Raw genomic sequence first — 18330 nt, forward strand, 5'->3', positions numbered from 1 at the left:
TGTATCAAACCTGAACACTTCTCTAGGGAACGAAAAGGAGAAAAAGAATTCAGAGTTAAGAAATTACACTTACAGATAATTAGGATACCTTCATCAAAAAGAGGAGCAAACAGCATCCCTGGATCTGTTCAGATAGGCAGAACACCCAAATATCCCTCTAAGAGCTAGATGAGAAGACACGATGTAAAGAAGTGTTAAAGATGAGTGGTTTTACAGGTCAGCACATAGGTCCTTCCTATCTAAAAAACAGACAAGTTTGTGGTTTTGTGCATACATAGCTCTATACATGCAGCACTGAATTTTTTTGTTTTTTTTTTTTTTGCCACAAGTAAAAAAAAACAAGTTACTTCCAGCATGGTGCAAAAACTTGCATATATTGCCTCCAATACTCAAAATGGACCTAAAAGCAAGTAAACATCAGGCATTTTTCCCCCAGCATGTGCCTGTGCAGTGCACCTTTCTCTGTGCATTCCCTAAAGGCAGACCCTGGTCCTCCATCGATGGAGCAGCTGCACGTGGCTCTTCCTTGGTCTGGAGAGACCTGCATGGCACCCCAGGGCATGCTCCAGATCTCTGAGCAGAAAGCACTGAGGTCTGCTTCAGCCATAGCAACTTAATAAAAAGTTTTCAAAAAGTCTTTTTGGGAAAAGGCTGTAGTTATGCTTCACTCAAGAAAAGATTCTCCTGCCTCTGGCAGCTCACATTTCTTGCAGATGTAATTTCTGTACAACATAGCCTTTTATTGTAGCTCCTTGTTAACTATTTTTATGCAGAACTCACCCAATATACAATTGCTGTAACTGAATTTCACCCCAGACACAAGCTTGTCTGCAGGCGGAACATATCCATCAACTGTAAAAAAGGCACTGGCAAGATGAGAAGCTGCACAGCTCTGCAGCACAGGCACCAATGGAAGGTGGTGGCTCACAGGACAAAGTTGCTGCCTCTTAGAATTGCAGACAGCACAGGATCGTGGTGACTGATCTCACTCTGGCATTTCCCTCTGGGCAGTAAGTGGAGACTAAAAATCCCTACACAACTCAAGATGTAAATCACAAAATCACATAGGTGTGAAAAGACCTCCAAGGTCACTGTACTGTTGAACTAGTGCTGCCACATCTCTCACTAAGCCATGTCCCTAAGTACCACATCCACTTAACTTTTATATACCTCTAAGTACGGTGACTCAACTGCTTCCTTGGGTAGGCTGTTCCAATGTTTCACAACTCTCTCAGTGAAGATATTTTTCCTAATTATGGAAGGAACATTCAGAGTTAATTGAAGTACTGAAGTCACTATTTGCCAGTGTTTGACAATTGCAAGAAAAAAAATATTGTTCTTCTTTAAAAGATCCCATGTTGTAGAGAATAAAGACACACATGCTTTCCTCCAGCTTCCTTCTCCTTTCCTCCATCCCTTGCTGCAAAGACTTGCTTTTCTTCTGATAAAAACAGCATGTATTTCATCAATAACTCACACATCACGTCAACCAGAACACATTAATTCTGACCAGTGAAAACTAGGATTTTTTAATTTTTTTTTTTTTAAACCCTCATTCAGATATCAGTGTGATACAAACAGCTTTGTTAGCCAACAACGCTTGTGGCTTTTCCATCAGCACAAGGAACAAACATGGCCAAGACATACTGACTCACGAGAAGTTCAAGCAGAAAGAGTGGGGAACTTCTGCTACTGCTACTGACAACATCCCATGGGGAGGGCAAATATACATATATACTTCTGTATATACAGACACATCTATGTATGTATATGCATACAAAGAGTAAAAGAAAATGAGTGAGTTGGGTTTATAAGATGACTCTCTCCTTCACAGAAATATCTGAAGAGTAAAACCATGATAGGTGGGATTAACATGACAGCTGTCTGTGTACCACAAGAAACCACAGTAGTTTCTGTCCTAGAAAGAATCTTTACTTTCTGCCTCTCAGGAAAAGACAACAGGGGGCTATTGTTACCAGGACAGAAAGGAATTGTTTCGGTTTTCTTTCACCTATAATTTTAAATGTAGAATAATGACGGATATTCAAGTTACTTTCCCACACCCAGGTCAGCATTAATCCATGCATCCCCAGTGCATTATCTCTATGTAAGCTAACACACACAAAAAAAATATACGAACCCAGGACAGAGAAGAACTAGCAAGCCTGTGAATGGTCATTTGAAAAAAAAAAAAAAACAGTCTGTGGACTCTGACTCATGAAGCTGATGACTGCAATTGTGATGACATTGGATGCCTCAGCAGATTTGGAAGGTGGGAACATCAGAAGATGAGAGAATTGCTAATGATTGAGTCTATGAGGAGTCTTTTTTTTTTTTTTTTAATCCTTCATGGCACAGAAAACAAGAATGGCTGTCACTAGCATGGAGACTAGCAGAGAGAGAGAAATAAAAAGGAAGACTAGAGCAAGACAAGAAGCAATACTGCTTTTACAATCATTTTTAATTAATTCTTGCAAATAAATTAAAATAGTTTTCATCACTTGTAAAACGCACACAAAGCAATCTCTGGAGTCAGCATTTCTCCTAATGCCCACTTGCAGATAGAAAACATGGATGGTGTCTCATTCTAATTGGAACACAAGTCATTTTTCAGCTGGTAAGTCATTAAGTGCATCTTTTTATTTTGTTTTCTGCTCAGGTTCTAGACCACGGTGACCTTTGATCTCAAACACAGAGCAGGTTGCTAAGAAACTCATCACCTCATTTCAAGGGTTTGGAGATTAGTTTTGAGTTTTGTCCTTCACCATACTGGTAGCAGAAAACAATTTCATCAGAAAGTCTGCTTGAGAACTTGTTTCCTGGAACCTTCTATTAACAAAAGCCATAACACTTGTTAGAGGATTGTAAACTCACCGAACATTTAGGAAGGACCCAGGTAAGTAATGTAATACATCTTCCTGGCCCATACAAGACCAATTATATTCAAGATCTCTCAACAATTTTAATTCATGTTCTTGAAGTGTTTCAGCATGCCACAAGGTCCCACAACAATGTGCAAGGCACAAAACTAGGGCAGATGATACCTGCTACCACTGTTTTGCCATGGAAGAAAAAAAACTATGGGTCTTACATTATTTTCTCTCTATTTCTTCTTAGATATTTTTCCACTTTCTTGCCTTGGGCTTGATGCTTTACAAGCAGTTTGGTTATTTGAAGAGTTTACAGTATTGTTAGGAAACAAACTTTGCTACTGCAGGAGGAGAAATCAGGTCTGGATGCATAGCAGTGGAAGAGGCAGAAAATGTTGTCAAGGGTCCCAAGGAACATGTATACACTATGGAATTATCCATGAACAAAGAAGGAAAAGAAACAATTACAGAAAGGGAAAGAAGTACTGAATAAAAAGATTTTGGTGATATGATACAGTAGTTGCCCAGATGCACGTGGCAAAAGCAAATGAGAGATGCAAGAATTTTCCCAACCTGTATGAGACATTCAGTGCTCTGTGCATGGCAGGAATGCCCATTTTCAGTTTTTAAATCCCACATTGTGAACCCTCAGGAGTCAGCTGCATGACAAGCATCAGTAGCAATGGCAGCAGAAGTCTTTGTGCTCCCAGGAAAGGAGTCTTCCTTCACACTGAGTCTTCTGTGAGTGACAAAGGACAACGTAACAGCTGATGTCTTTACAAAACGGCTAAGAAAAACTATGATATCTGGCACAAAAGAATGAAAACGAAGGTTCTAGAAATACACAAAGGACAAAACCTGCAACAGATTGCTGTAACTAAGAAGTAATCATATAGGAATTAATATTTACTTTCATTTCTTACTGAGACTGATACACTGCCCTGTGCTGCTGGAAGTGTACTGGGAAATTGTTGTTTAGTCTTGTTTATAGTTTTTTTTGTTTGTTGGTTTTTTTAAAAAAACCTTTCTTCCATAACTCCCAACTTAAATCACTCGGCAGGTCCCCATTGGAAGCTTATGGCAAGCTGGGCCTAACCTGCCAGGAGGGACCTGCAATTGAAGGAAAAGTCACTTAAAAGAGAATATGCTGCTACAGACCATGTAGACAAACAAACAGACCTGAGGAAACAGATTGTTACTGGCAGAAGGACCCGAGCATCTCCATTTATTACCCCCTGTAGGAGCAGTGGAAGGCTCCACAGCAGGTACACCCATACTCCTCAGCTGCTAGGAAAGCAGACAGATGTTTTTAAGAAAAGTCCCATACTGCAGAAAATGAAAACTCTAAGTCTTACTCACCATAAATGTGATGTGGTGTCAACATTTATAAATTTCAGTGTTACCCATGGTCATGCAGGTGTTCCTTCTAATTTGTTGCTGAAATTTGTAGATTAAAGCAGATCTTCTTGAACGCAAAGTTCTCCCTCTATGTAATCCAATTAAAGCAAGTGAAACCAGTCCTAGAAAGCTGGGCATCAAAACAAATTAATACCTTTTAAGGTATTAAGGTAAGACAGTAAAGGTATTGACAAGCTTGTCTGTCCACCCAGACTGCAACCTCTTGTTTTGCTGGGCAATATTTACTAATTATTCACCACCACTACCTTTGACACACAGGCAACCACATTGCTCCCGAAAGCGTTGGTCAGAAATTGCTGGGGTCCTCTCTGAAGTGAACTGCAGATATAAGAAGTCACTGTCTGAGAGCGAGGCAATACAAGATGAACTAGCAGCAAGACCCGTATCAACAGAGTTCCCTGGGTACTGTAGCACCAGATGGTGACAGGTATCCTACCCTATGGAGCAGAGATGATACCAAGAGAAAGACCTCGGTTTTGACGCTGAAATTCCACAGCCTGCCCAAAGAGGTAGGTACAACACCAGTCCTGTACCGCAGCCACATCCCGAGCAGTGTGAGGAGACCTCTCCAGCAATGAGCCTCAGAGCAGCCCCCTGGCACTGGTGTTCCTCAGACCTGCCAAATCTGCTGCTGGTGGTCGGGAACTGCCACCACTACTGCCAGTGCAGGGAAGAGAGTGAGGCTTACTGTCAGTTTGCTGGGAGAAGACAGTCTGACACTGGGACCACAGGGTTAAGCAGCATACAGATGAAAGCAAGTTCCAACCATTCTTTTCTCATTCCGGGAATACCTGGGAACTCTCCTAGTCGCTGACCTAGAGATCACTTATTCTGCATTGCTCTTTTATTGAGCATTAGTGCCCTAATTAAATTGATTCACAGTCTTCTTTCTGTTCTGTTTCTGCATTATCCCAGCTGGTGGTGGCAAATGGGATAGAGAATGGATTTTAATGCCCCTTCAAAGGTCTGGCAGGAGACAGTCTTTCTGTTCTAACCTATCCCTAAGGAGCTTTCCATTTTCCAGTTGCATTGCCACCACTGGCATATCAAACCCCGGTGATTTTTAGGGCCAGGTTCCCTTTACACGACTGCCTGTGTCATCTTCTCACCAGCTGACAGTCACGGAGACAGGCGAGGACAATTAAGGAAAGGAAAATGGCCTTTTCCCCTCAACCCTTCCAGCACCCAGAGCATTCTGCAGCTTTTATCAACACAAGGGACAAATACTGATCTGTAATTGTTTGATGTAAGTTCTCTGGTACTCTCCCCTCCACCACCCCCTTCAAAAACATTCTTGCAATATTGCTGTGCAGTTTTGAAAGGAAATCCTGGATGATTTTAAATTTAAAATGTAGCAAATATACTATGCTGAAGTACTAACTGAAGACCAAAGCCTAAGGCCACTTAGAATCACAGCAAAATCAGTAACACTCATTCCAACTACAGCAAAAAGGAAGGGAACGATTAAACAAAGCAGAATAGAATAAAGCAGAGACTGCAAAGAGGACTTCTACTGCAAAGTTTAAGACCTCTGCAGAGCACAGTTTGTGTTGGGTACTAGGCTCTGTGCTCAGGGGAGTTCACATGCTGTTTTGCTCTGTCTACAAGTAGCAGCTCCTGACTCCCTGCAGTCAACAGTTCTGCCTATTTCAGGGCTTGGTGCTAACAGACTTTGTGAAGGAGCAACGAGAAAGGGAGCAAGAACAAAGGCTATCACCTCCTAAATCTACTGTGATCCACACATACGTTGTAGTGGGAGTTACTGCAGTAACAACACAAATGCTGTAAATTCTAACAAGTGTCCTCTAACCCAGCTCTCCACTCCACCTCCTCCTTACCCAGGCAGTATTTAGCAATGATGTGATTATAGCAAATCACAGAGGATCTACACAAAGATTTTTCCATCAGCAATGAAAATTTCTATACCTACTGATAATTCAGCTTCATAGGAGACCATCTTTCTCTTCCTACAGGGCGCTTCACTAAAGCAGTAAAAACCAGAGGATGAGGGTGTGGACAATCAAGCTGACATTTAATAAAATCAGGAGTGCCAACATCGTTCAGGAGAGCTCAGTACCAACAGGATACATACTAGCAGCAAGATTCACTGTGCTCATGGAGTGCAGTGAACAGCAGGTAGGTCCAACTGCTGTCTGGTCTCTGGACTAATAAGTTAGGCTGCATGATTATATGCAAGAAAAAGCTTTAAGATTCTGGTCACAAGCAGGAACAACATCAGCTGTAGAAAGAGCAGCAACAAACAGCATAGATCAGGATAATGCCTTGTCTATCACAGCCATAGTAGAGTACTTGTTACCAAAGGAACATGAAATAATGATTTAATTCTACCACAGCATAGTCCTAGGGCAATGACTTTGTGTGCTACTACAATCAATTTGAATTAAAACAAGCAAAGAACATAAATTATGAGAGAGAGTCTATGCTGCATTCTCTCTATTTTCAGGAACCATCCTTTCCCACCCAATTACTTGACCTCACAGGAAAAGACCTTTCACATTGCTCACTATAACACCTGGACGGACCAATACAACTAGCAAGGCACTACAATAGAGATGTGATGATAGAAGGACTAGGGCAATAGAAAGGTGCCATAAAGGAAGAAGATCACAGAATCACAAGGTTGGAAACGACCTGCAAGATCATCTAGTCCAACCACCCTTCCATTCCTATCAGTGCCACAAGCTACTAAACCATCTCTCGTAGCTCCTCATCCAGGCGCCTCCTGAACACTGCCAGGGACACAGAATCACAGAATCACAAGGTTGGAAACGACCTGCAAGACCATCTAGTCCAACCACCCTCCCATATTAAGATATAAGATAATATAAGATTGCTCACCCATACCAGAAGATCCTAGATTCACAGGCAAAAGCTTCATCAAGGAGAGATCTCCAGAAAGAGATCCTTCCCCAGTCACAGTCAGCCCTTAAACAGGGTCTAAGAGAGGTGCAGCCAGGCTGTACCCCTTTGGGTTATGCATCTGAATTGCTTTCACCTGTGCTCCCAGGACTGACCAGGTCTTTTCCCCAGGTGCTCAATCAATGGTTCAGGCCGTGACTCAGCAGTTACCATGCACTCATTAAATAAGAGGCTATCTGCCTTTTCTGCTAAGTACCAAGAAGGACAGTAAATAACAAGTGCTTACCTCTGAGCTAGTTTATATTCAGATCAGATCACCTCTGTGTAATCAATGAATATAAAGATATTATAATTATGAAATAAACCAGAGAGTTTGGCTAAGCAAGTTTTAATAACAAAAAGAGAATAGATGGAGTGCTTACCTGTGTCCTGGGCTCACTGCAAAACTCCAGAGAAGAAATCTCCAGAAGAGATCCTTCCCCACTGGTAGCCAGCTCTTAAATGGGTCTAGGAGAGATGCAGCCAGGCTCCACCCCTTCCGGCAGCACAGGTGAATTGCCTTCACCTCTGCTCCTGAGGCTGACTCATGGCTCATCTTGGGTGATCAATCAGAGGTTCAGGCCATGATTCAGCAGTTCCCATATACTTTCTCTCCCAGCAAGGGAATGTGGTTACAAGATCATAATGCCTGAGCATTAATCCAGCCCTCCCCTTTCCTGGGGGACGTGCAAAGGTGGAACAGTTCCACCCTTTAGCCAGCAGTAAGCAAAATGCTCTGAAGCTACTTGTCCTGGGTCAGCCCTGCCTTAGCCACAGGCTCTGGAAAGTGCTGTAGTTCTCTCCTCTGTTTCAGGGATGAGATCTCTGCCAGGATTTTTTTTGGAAGTCTGTGTGGTTTCTACAGTTGTTGGATCTTGACATAAATAGGTCTGCATTTATTGTCAGCCTTGTGATGCTTTCAGCCCTCTCCTTGAATGCAAGGCTTTCATTGCCTTTCCAAAGAGCTAACCTGCTAAGCAAGGAAATTGCTGTGAAGGCTTCCATAATGGCTTCTATTCCCTGGAAAATCAGTCTTGTAAGGGAAATGTAACAGAAGCTTTCTAGCAGCTTAGTTGCAGTAAATGCACGCAGCTGAAGGCACTGTAACTGTGTGGTACCTCACACTCAGCCCATAGCAGCCCTGCAGCTCAGAATGGATTTGGTGAGGGCTGGCTGACAGGGCAGCATCAAACCCAGACCACAGCACAGGTGGTAACAGCAGAGACCGAGGCAGGGAAGAAATTCCATGCCTATAAAGTGCTAATGAACCACAGCTTGCTTTTGCAAAGAAAGTCTGGGATGTTGGCAAGTTACATCAATCCTCATAAGATTCATTTAATGTGTATGCTACATCAGAGGAACTTACTACGAAGTAATTTGCTAAGTTTTTCTTTTGTTGTTGTGATTTCCTTTTCTAACAGTTTTTCTTCATTGGAATACTTTGATATTAATGTTAGTTATTACAAGACATCCTTCTCATGCAGAAAACTGTTAATATAACTAGATATGCAAGGTGAGAAGGTTACAGTGCTGCTAAGTGAAGCAGTTTAAAACAGTGAATGAAGCCAGTGCCACCACAGTGCCTGTGCTCACTTGGCAGCTGGGCAGTGTTAGCTGGGCAGGGAGCTGTCATGGGCTCTGCTCTGCACATGGAGGCAATCCCCTCCCAACCTGCCTAAGGGTGAGACCCAAATATAGAATACTGGAAAAAAAAAAAAAAAAAAAAAAAAAAAGAAAAAAAAAAAACCAACAACCATGAAACACTAAATGGGATTGTGTCATCTGAATGAGCCTAATTAGCTAATAAAGGTCAGTCTCATTAGAAGCTCTTCAGGGAAGAAGCTGCTGAAAGAAATTCAACAGCAAAAGACCATTAGCAAGCTGTCCTCCCTCACCTGTGCCAGGAGCACTCTGCAAGAAGCCAAATGTCTTGAACAAGCATTGAAGGAAGGTGTTGACACACAGGTGTTCTGCAACAATGAGAATATGCTTATTGATCAGAAGATCATTCAGTGACGTGGGAGCTCTGCTTTCTCTCTGCACAGGCAATGATGGATGCCATGGGTCTATAAAGCGAGCCTGCCTCTGAACTACGTCCCCTCTGCTCAGCAGCTCCCAGAACACCACCTTCCTCCTCGCAGTTGGCAGCCAGGCCTTCTTCTGCCTCTTACTCCATCTCCTTCCATACCAGCACACTGCCTGAGGGACTCAGCTAAGAGTTGCTAAAGGCTGTTGTCTACACATGCATCTGCATCCTACCACTAAGTAACTCTCTTTGTATGTTCATTCACTCCCGCATAGACTGCTCGTGATTTATACCTTTTCTTTACTTCCCTGTTCAGGAAAACTAACTACAGAACTCATAATATGTCACGGTACAGAAGTGCCCATGTAAAGGTGTGGGTTCCAGCATCTTTCACTTGCACTGAGGACAGAGATAAAATGGAACAGCTTACCCCCACAAAGCTACAACCTCTCCTGCAACCTGATCTGCTTCAGCAGAAAGGTGTGGGAGAAGAGAGGACTGTTCCAAGAGGTCTAGACATAACAGATGCGCAGCTCTACCCAAAGAAAGGGAAGTATCGTTTCTTTAACTTCCTAACTGCTGATCCTGCAGAGCTCAGTGAGCCCCAGGGATGCCGAGATGTGCTGTTTCTCTGCAGGATGCTTTCCCTGTGGGCTGGTGGCGGCTGCAGCATCATTCCCTCCTCCTAGGCTCTTCTGCAGGGAAGCAAAGAGACTGGGAAACCTGCGAGCATCCTTCAGATACTGTTGCCTGTGTCAGGAGGCACGTGGGGGGTGTCTTCCTTCCCCTGCTGTGGAAGGAAGAAGTACATTTTAAAGCTGTTTGTTCTTGACCGGCTGCAGAGCCACAGTGCCACAGCACAGGTGAACTGCTGCCTGGGGGCTTACAGAGGTCACTCTCAGGAAAACTCGGAGGCTTTTGTTTGCTTACTTGATTTCAGAAACAGAGCGGAAGGGGCTCTAAGGCCCTGAAAGAGCCGCTTCGCTCCCAGGTGCCCATGGTGGCCGTTGCTCCACCTCGATTTTACTCAGAGACGTTTGCCGGAGCAGCAATGAGCGGGCAGCGGCTCCCCCCAGCGGGCACCAGCAGCAGAAAGGCACAAAACCCGGAGGAGAACTGGTGGACTGAGAGAGCCACAGCGGGCAGCCACAGGGCAAAGCAGCTCTCAGCTGAGCGTGGTGCTTTAGACAGGCGTCTGCAGCACTGCCCTGGTTCCTGTGATACAACAGAGTGCCGTTACTGCTATTATTTGATAGCGTTACTCTACAACAGCTGTGAGAGCATGGGGGAAGCTCACTTGGGGTTGTGCAGGCTGCTGCATAAACTTAGAATTGCTGTCTCCCCTCTCCAAAGCATGCATCCGGAGCTTCAGGATAGCACCTAGCAGAGCACAACTGTGCCTCATGGCTTCCCAGAGATGGAGGTGGGAGCCCTCCATGACTACTTCTTCTCAGTCCTTAGTGCACAGGGGCCTTGGCAAGCACTGCTGCTCCTACTGTCACTGCAGCCACCTCCTCCATCTCCCTTGTGCTGAGGAGATGCTGGAAGTGTAAAGCTTGCTAATTGCAATCAAGCAGACGCTTGCTCTCTATATCATAACCTTGCCCAGTGCTGGCTTTATGAATTACATGTGGGGCTAACAGCCCTTGTAGCCTAGCTTCAAATGCTGAGAGATCTGAGGGGAAGAGGAGTGGGAGGCACTGGCTCAGCAGTCTGCCTGCTGGCCAGTGCTCACCCACCTTCATTCTAAAGGTAGGAATAGAGTCTGCTTTTGTTGGTATCGTAGAATCATTTGAGTTGGAAGGGACTCATGAAGGCCATCTAGCCCAACTCCCCTATAATGAACAGGGACACCTACAGTGAGATTAGGGTGCTGATCAGGGTGCTCAGAGCCGCTCCAGCCTGACCTTGAATGTCTCCAATGATAGGGCACCCACTGCCTCTCTGGGCAAATCTCTAAAATATGCCAGTCTCTGTTTGGTTCTATTAGAAATGAGAGAGCTGCACATAAAACAGAGAAGGGTAAGGCCCAGCAGCAGTAGATGCAGTGTTGTCCCTGACGCTGCTTGTTGCTAGGATGACTAGAGTGTGCTACACACAGCCCTGTGACCAAATCCTGCATCTTGGCTTTACTCTACTTGCCCTGGAGGGTTTGTGGTGATGAACTATTTCTCAACCAAAGCTGCAAGAGCAACTTTTTCCCTGCATATCAAGCAGCTCATTCTTTTTCAGGTTCCCCAGCTGGGCACAGCTGAGTACTTCAGCCCTGAAGTCTGCTATAGGAAAAGAGCAGAAAGGAGTTGCTAACAATAGAGAAGGACATCCAGGAGGAAGACCAGGCTACTTCTCAAAACGTGGGTTGGAGAGCAGGCCTCTAGAGGATGCAGCTCCTCTCAGTGCCCTGTTTCATTACCCAGTGTGTCCCATGGGACTGCCAACTCTGCTCCCACCGTCAGAGCTCCACACTGCTCTGTGCTGCTCCCTCCTTGCTTCTGCTGAGCTGCCCGCTGACTGAGGAGAGAGTGTCCTGATGGCAGCAAGAGCTTTGTTTTCTAAGTCCTACAAGCAAACCAATCCTCATGCACCAACACTACGCATTTCACTCCGAGAAGGTTCCCGTGCTGTTTTCATGGCTGCATAGCTACACTGAAAGCATCAAAAATCAGTAAGCAGATTTCTTTTAGCCGATGAACAAATGGTGTTTAAAGGTTAAACTGAACCCACTGCCATCTTCCACCCATCCAAACAACTAAAAGCTCCATCCCAGGAAACCATAGGGCACACTGGGGCCTGTTCTGCATCAGCTGCCGCTTTAAGTTTAGCAGCCACATCCATTAGCCCACAACAGTGGATGTAACAAGCAGGAGCTGTGCAGCTCTTATCACTTGACAACCGAAGCCACCTGCTGAGAGGGAGCTCCACTGTCTGCAGCCTTGATTCAGCACAGCAGGAGCAAAATGGACTTTGACAAGCAAACTATGCAGCTAAAACACTTTACAACTGTAAAAAGATGGGAGGGGAAGCAGAAGGAATGAGCAGAGCTGCCACTTAGGAGAGTTGCTCCAAAAGTAATGCCTCCTATTTTAGGATGTTGGCCCATGACATCACAGGTGGATATTGGTGGTGTAGCAGAATAGGTTGAACCATTTCACCAATTTTCTTTACAAGTTGTTGCTATGAGACAGACAGCAGCAGAGGGGCAGTCTAACAGAAAGGCATCTGACATGAAAATGCAGATGAAACCAAACGTGTCGTTGAATTCCTCCACGAGGAAAAATAGCACCCAGTGACACCTTCTGCTGCCCTGTGTGTGAAAGGTGTGAAGGCAGGGGAGAACACGGCACACACACCGTTACTGGCAGACTCCTGCCCGGCTACCAGCACACCCTGCACTTCCCATGGCAGCTGTATCCCGCTGATGGCACTTATAGCTGAGAAACACTCAGCTGCCCCTGAGAGCCGCAGTTCCAAAACCAGAGAAGCCAGCCTCAATTCCCTAAAGAAACATCTCACAACTTTTATGCATGACATACCACGGGGGAGTGCGGACTTGAAAAAGTGAATGTATACAGAGCAGGTCTCAAAACAGTTCACAGGAAAAGCGGAGCCGATTCTCCTCACCGGGAACCCGAGGCGGAGGCGTGAATCGGATTGCGCAAAATCAGTCTGAAATAATTGGAAACAACGGGAAAAAAAATCCCTTCTGTCCGTCTGCAGAGAGCGGCGGGGCCGCCAGAGGGAGCCCGGACCGCGCCTCCTGCTACCGTGTGATTTCGGTCCGTTTGGAGCAGAGAAGGTGCCTGCAGCCCTTGCCGATGTGCAGCAGTGCCACCTGGAGGTGAGACCTGGCTACGGTATGGCCGCCCCTGCGGTTGGAAGAGGCCTCCAAGATGAGTCGCGCCCACCCTGTGCCGTGGGCAACCCTGACCCCACTAGCTCAACTGCCCGGGGCCCCATCCCGACTGCCCTTGAGCACCTCCAGGGACGGGGCACCCCCAGCTCTCTGGGCAGCTGTGCTGCTGCCTCACCACCATCTGAGTGAGGAACTTCTTCCTAACATCTAACCTGCATCTCCCCTCTACTGGTTTAATGCCATTCTCAGCCTTCCTAGTTGTAAGGGGGCACCTATGGGTAAACTGCTTCGTATTTCCTGTAATTCTGCACTATCTAGAAACTCAGGTGTTTCGTATGCAGGATGAACAGAACAAGGTCAAGATCAATACATTAGCTACTGGCTCTAGAATTTGGGGCCATCCACCTACAAACAGCTTTTTTGATGCAGCCACTTCTGAGCGATGCTCATATGGCTACAAGCAGAGCAGGAAGCCCTGCAGAAATTCATCTATCCGTGCCATCTTTTGGAGTTGAGAGCAGGAGTAGCCTGTGTTACAGCACAATTCCTATTTAAAACTGTCTCACAACTGTGAGACAGTCACCTTATTTTTGTCCAACTATAGGACTTATAGAGAAACCTGGTCTGATTTCTGGTGGTCCAGTGGAGCTGGGCTAGAAGAGAAGCCCTAACTGAGCTGCCACAGGAACAGAGAGCACATGGCACCCTGTGTGCTGGTCTGGAGTGCCTGCTGCCACCTTTCCAACCAAGGACAAGCACTTAGAGGAGAGCATCATCTAGCAACATCTTTAGCACCTCCTAAACCTTATAATTCACAGAAATGGCTGGGAAAATGTCAAGCATTTCTCTCTTCATCCTCCCAGTGCAGACAAACGTGCTGAAGATGACGTTGGGATTGTCACAGTTCCTATCCGCCTCCTCCTCCATCTCTATGGAAGCTGTGTTTTCAGCCACGCCTGAGCCTCCCACCGCCCCTGCATGAGGCTACCTCCTGGCTGCTGCAATCTGCTCTGCTTCTCCCAGCTCCTGTCTGCCACTGAATGCACATAGCGTCGTCATCTGACAGCCATGTGAGCTGCCAAAAATCCTATCCAGCGTGAGCCAGCACATCTTCAGTCCAGAGCAAATCTTTCTGTTAGCTTCAGGATCAGAAACCTCCCTACTGCTGAAAGTCCTCTCCAGCTCAAGAGGCTTTCATCCTGCTGGAGCAGCTCCCAGCCATGAGCAGACCCTCCCCAGAACCAGAGCAGTGAATGAAGGAGTTCTGCAGAGGGAGCCTTGTGGTGTCTTCCAAAGCTGCTCAGATCGGGCAGCTTCCAAAGGCTCTGAGTACCTCCAAAGAAGTTGTAGCACTGACAGGAGAAGTGACGAGGCCCAACTTATTATCTGAGGCTGAAAGGAGCAAGAGAAACCCAAAGCCAAGCTCCCGACTGTCTCAGCAATATCTTACTGCTGCTTCTGCCGTATTCAAAACACAGAGAAAAGCTGCTACGCACATTTTTATCATTGTCTTTTGATAGCGAAGTACCTGACACTGCAAGAAGAAATCTCTCTAAGGAGACCAGACAGTCCTGAAGAACATTTTGGAAATAGCTGTCAGGCCTCATAAATACAAAGTGAGTTACAAAGTACATTAGAGTATCCCTGTGTCAGCTAATACCATACCTAAGGATTTCTGTCTTTATCACAGACATCAGATACAGAAAAGATCTTACTGGGCTTGGTCTGCCCTTGGGAAACATAGAAGGATTAGCCTATGTAGAACGTGTGCAAGTGCTTTGTTTCACCTAGAGAGACTCACAATTAATTCCATCTGCAAGAGCACAGAGGAGCGAGCAGTGTGCCACCCACCCCATTGCACCCCAGCTGGGAGGAAATCCCACAAATGGGGGAGAATCACCACAGCCTGGCAGCTGCCTGCACCCCACAGCAGCATCTCTGGCTGGTAGAAAGAGTCTGTGCTCTCTCCTTTTACACCACTGCTGCAAGAGTCTGTGCCCTTCTTTCCTTCAGCTCCCCTTTAGGTACTGAAAGGCTGAATTCTGTGAATGCTGTTACCTGAAGGCTCCCAGCCTTCATCATCCAGGAACTACTTGTAGGTCTTTTCCCCTTGACAGCTGTGCATGCCTCAATCCTGCCTTTTCCTCACCCTCTTTACCTTCAGTGGGATTTCTGATTTCTCCTTCAAGACCAGTGCTGGATTTAGCAATCCTCCCTTGGAGTCTCTCCTTCAGGCTTCCCTGCTGGACATGTGGTGTGCAGGGTTGTGGGTCTGTGTCTTTCCCCATCATAGGAGCTCAGGTGTAGGGGAACCAAAGTGAAGGAACCAAATAGTCACCAAAACAGGAATGGATAAAAGTAACCTGAAGGGCTGTTGCTAGGATAGATTTCTGAGTCAATACATGAAGAGCTCTAACAAGAAAAGCTGGGATAAAACAGATCCAGCTGGTAACCTGGTGTGCTTTCCCGGGAGATGCAATTCCAAGTCCCCTTGGACAAAGGAGGTGATTCAGCAGCCTTGCAGCACCCTGCACAAATTCTGTACACCAGGCTGGATTGCAAAAGGGAGGTAATAGCAGCATTTTCTCCTGTATGCACCTTTTTTCACCTCCCAGGCTGTCTTCTAGCTGGGAGCCCAGTCAGAGGACTGTGAAGCAGCCATCAAGTGTGCAGACAAGACGGAGTCACTGCCTCCAAGCATCTGCTGATCCTACAAAAGGGCCCTGAGGCAAGCTTCTGCCCCAAAAGTCTTTCAGAAAAATAAGCTCTAATGTGATAAAGGAAGGAATGAATGATTAAAGGATAGGAAATAAAAGGTGGAAACAAGCTGCAAAATTTCACAATGGAGGAAGGTCACCATGGCAGCCTGGGAAGGATGAGTGCCGGAGGCTTTGATGCTCAGTGAGTGGACTTGGTAAGTTACCTGGAAAATGAGTGGGTAGTGGAAGTGAGAAACCTTATGGTGCCACGAGGATATACTGAGTAAAACCACAAGGGATACCTGTGGAGAGCTGAGGAACAGCCATATGCTACCCAGTGACAAGGTGAGAAAAGAGTAGATAAACTGCAACCCAGAAACTCAAAATAATGGACATGGGAAAAGCAGCGCTGACCTCATTACGTCAAGATGGGCTCTTGAGCTGGCTCTTGGGAATAAGGTCAGCTCAGCTTATGTTTGGTAGCAGAAAATGAAGTGTCAGGAACACTTTGGGAAGGAATAGGGAACAGAATGGAGAATGTCAGGATAAGCTCTACAGCACTCTCTTGGCCATACGTGCCCCTTGAAAATACAAAAAATATTTCCTTTATTTTGGCTTTCCAATTAGTGTAATGCAGTTATTAGCTCTATGTAAAGCTGGGAGACCGATGGGAAACCGAAGAGGAAAGGCTGTCCCCCTCTTCTTCTATTCCACATGAAAATAAATACAATATTTAGCAATCCCAGAAGCTAAGGGATCTTGGATCCTGGAACCATTGCTTTGATTAACCACAAAAGTGGTTAACCACAAAAGGGGTAATACTTCCTCGTTTTAAGCAGAAATTAAGTTCTTAAAAAATATTGGTTACTTAATGTCACTTCATGTTATTCTTTTTAACTGAAAAAATCATAAGGTGCTCTCTTGTACTGTTTCAGTGCAAATTGACATCAGGAATGCAAATTAATCCAATTTAAAAAAAAAAAAAAAAAGAAGAAGAAGAAGAAGCATCCAGCATTTTCTGACATAAGAATGAAAACATTTGTTGTTCAACTATGTACAGTAATATGTATTTCAGTAATATATTGTAATTGCAATACAAAGAGACATGTTTGGTTGCAAGCATCACTCTTTGGTGCTATGAGATATCTGAGAATGAATACATCTTTACACTCATCAATACAGCAAGTTATCTAAGAAGCGTATATGCAGAACCCAAGAAAAACCCTTAAATAAGGGGGTTCTCCTTAAATAAGCTGCAGTTAAATCAAGCATGAGCATTGAGTGGGGGACATCAGCTGAGAGAACTAGCTGGAAAGTCAGGGCAGAACTCTGGAACCAAAGCTGGTTTCAGCGCTGCTTTCAGGCCAAGATGGCTGTGAGGGAATCGCAGCCCTCAGGCTGCCAGCAGCACTGCAAGGAGTGCGGCGGCACAGCGGCCTACCGATGTGAGGCACTTGCTGGGGAGAGCAGCACTCATCAGATGTCTGCTGCTCGTCTTGAAAAATGCAACCTCTTCAACTGAAGGTTTCAGGCACTCTGCAAACAATGTTAAAGACAGCTTCACCTGCATTTATGTTCTCTCACTGTTACGATCAGGTGCGGTGAGTCAGGGAGGAAATGAACTGAAGCATCCTCAGGCCTCAGTCTGTGCAGAGCGGTGCAGTGCGGAAGTGTGGGACGCTGTGCTGAGCTCTGCAGGCACAGCCACAACCCACAAGTGATGAAGCGCCAGGCGAGCACCTGCTTCTGCTGCACGTTATCTCTGGCACATGGCTCTCTGGGCACGGCACAGCCTGTTCCTCCCATGCAGGCGAGTTATCAGCTGAGCTCCCAGCTCCTGCTAAGCAAACTCAGCCTGGGACAAAAGATGCAAAGAAGATGCAGATTGGCCTTGACAGTCTTTAGCTTTGCTTCTAGCCAAAGCTGAAACCCCTGCAAGGGAAAGTGGCTGTTGCTGAATAGCTCTGAAGTAAATATTTCTATTTCTACCTCTTTTCCTCACCAGCTTCACCTCACCAACAGCACAGCAAGGATTTCCTCACCATAGCTTAGAGCTGAGGGACTTCACAACCTCCTCATCTTGCTCCAGCCCATTAGGAACCACCTCAGCAAAGCCTGAGCCTGACATAAGGGTAGCAGTGGGAGAGGGACAGCATCCCCTCTCACCCAGGGAACCCAAATTTAGGTGCCATGCGGGCTGTAAACAGCCTCCGCCCCTGTTCCCTGTTGTCTTGCAGCAGAGCGAGTTGCTCACATACAGGGCTGTCACCATACTGGGGTGTCTGCTAGGAGACAGCAGAACGCCTCGGAGGAGGATTTGTTAACCACTGGGAGATGAGAGAAAGATTATATAAAGGTCTTTATAAAACAAATCAGCCCCCACACCGTGCCTGGTTTCATGGGGAAAATTTGCTGTGCCCTTTCCCACAAAGGGAAAAGCTGGGGAAAAAAAGGCTGTCTCACAATGCCTATTCAGCAGGTCTGGAACACATCTCAGCTTTCTGTAGAAAGCACAGTGCAATACAGTGCAACATCACACTTCTG

At 45.8% G+C, this 18330-nt stretch overlaps 1 long non-coding RNA gene across 2 annotated transcripts; it reads right to left on the reverse strand.

Annotated features, from left to right (window-relative positions):
* Positions 1-2476: 2476 nt before the first annotated feature.
* On the reverse strand, positions 2477-7626 carry LOC122179069. 2 transcript variants are annotated; one of them, XR_006178525.1, is made up of 5 exons: positions 7592-7626; positions 7456-7489; positions 4535-4607; positions 4230-4398; positions 2477-3609 (listed from the first exon to the last, which is right to left on the reverse strand). It is a non-coding gene; the product is annotated as an uncharacterized LOC122179069 (long non-coding RNA). The 2 variants fall into 2 exon arrangements; XR_006178526.1 differs by lacking the exon at positions 7456-7489.
* Between the last annotated feature and the right edge of the window lie 10704 nt (positions 7627-18330).

The sequence above is a fragment of the Lagopus leucura genome, unplaced genomic scaffold (assembly GCF_019238085.1).
Source record: "Lagopus leucura isolate 7727_CA_CO unplaced genomic scaffold, USGS_WTPT01 Super-Scaffold_1, whole genome shotgun sequence".
NCBI classification, from domain to species: domain Eukaryota; kingdom Metazoa; phylum Chordata; class Aves; order Galliformes; family Phasianidae; genus Lagopus; species Lagopus leucura.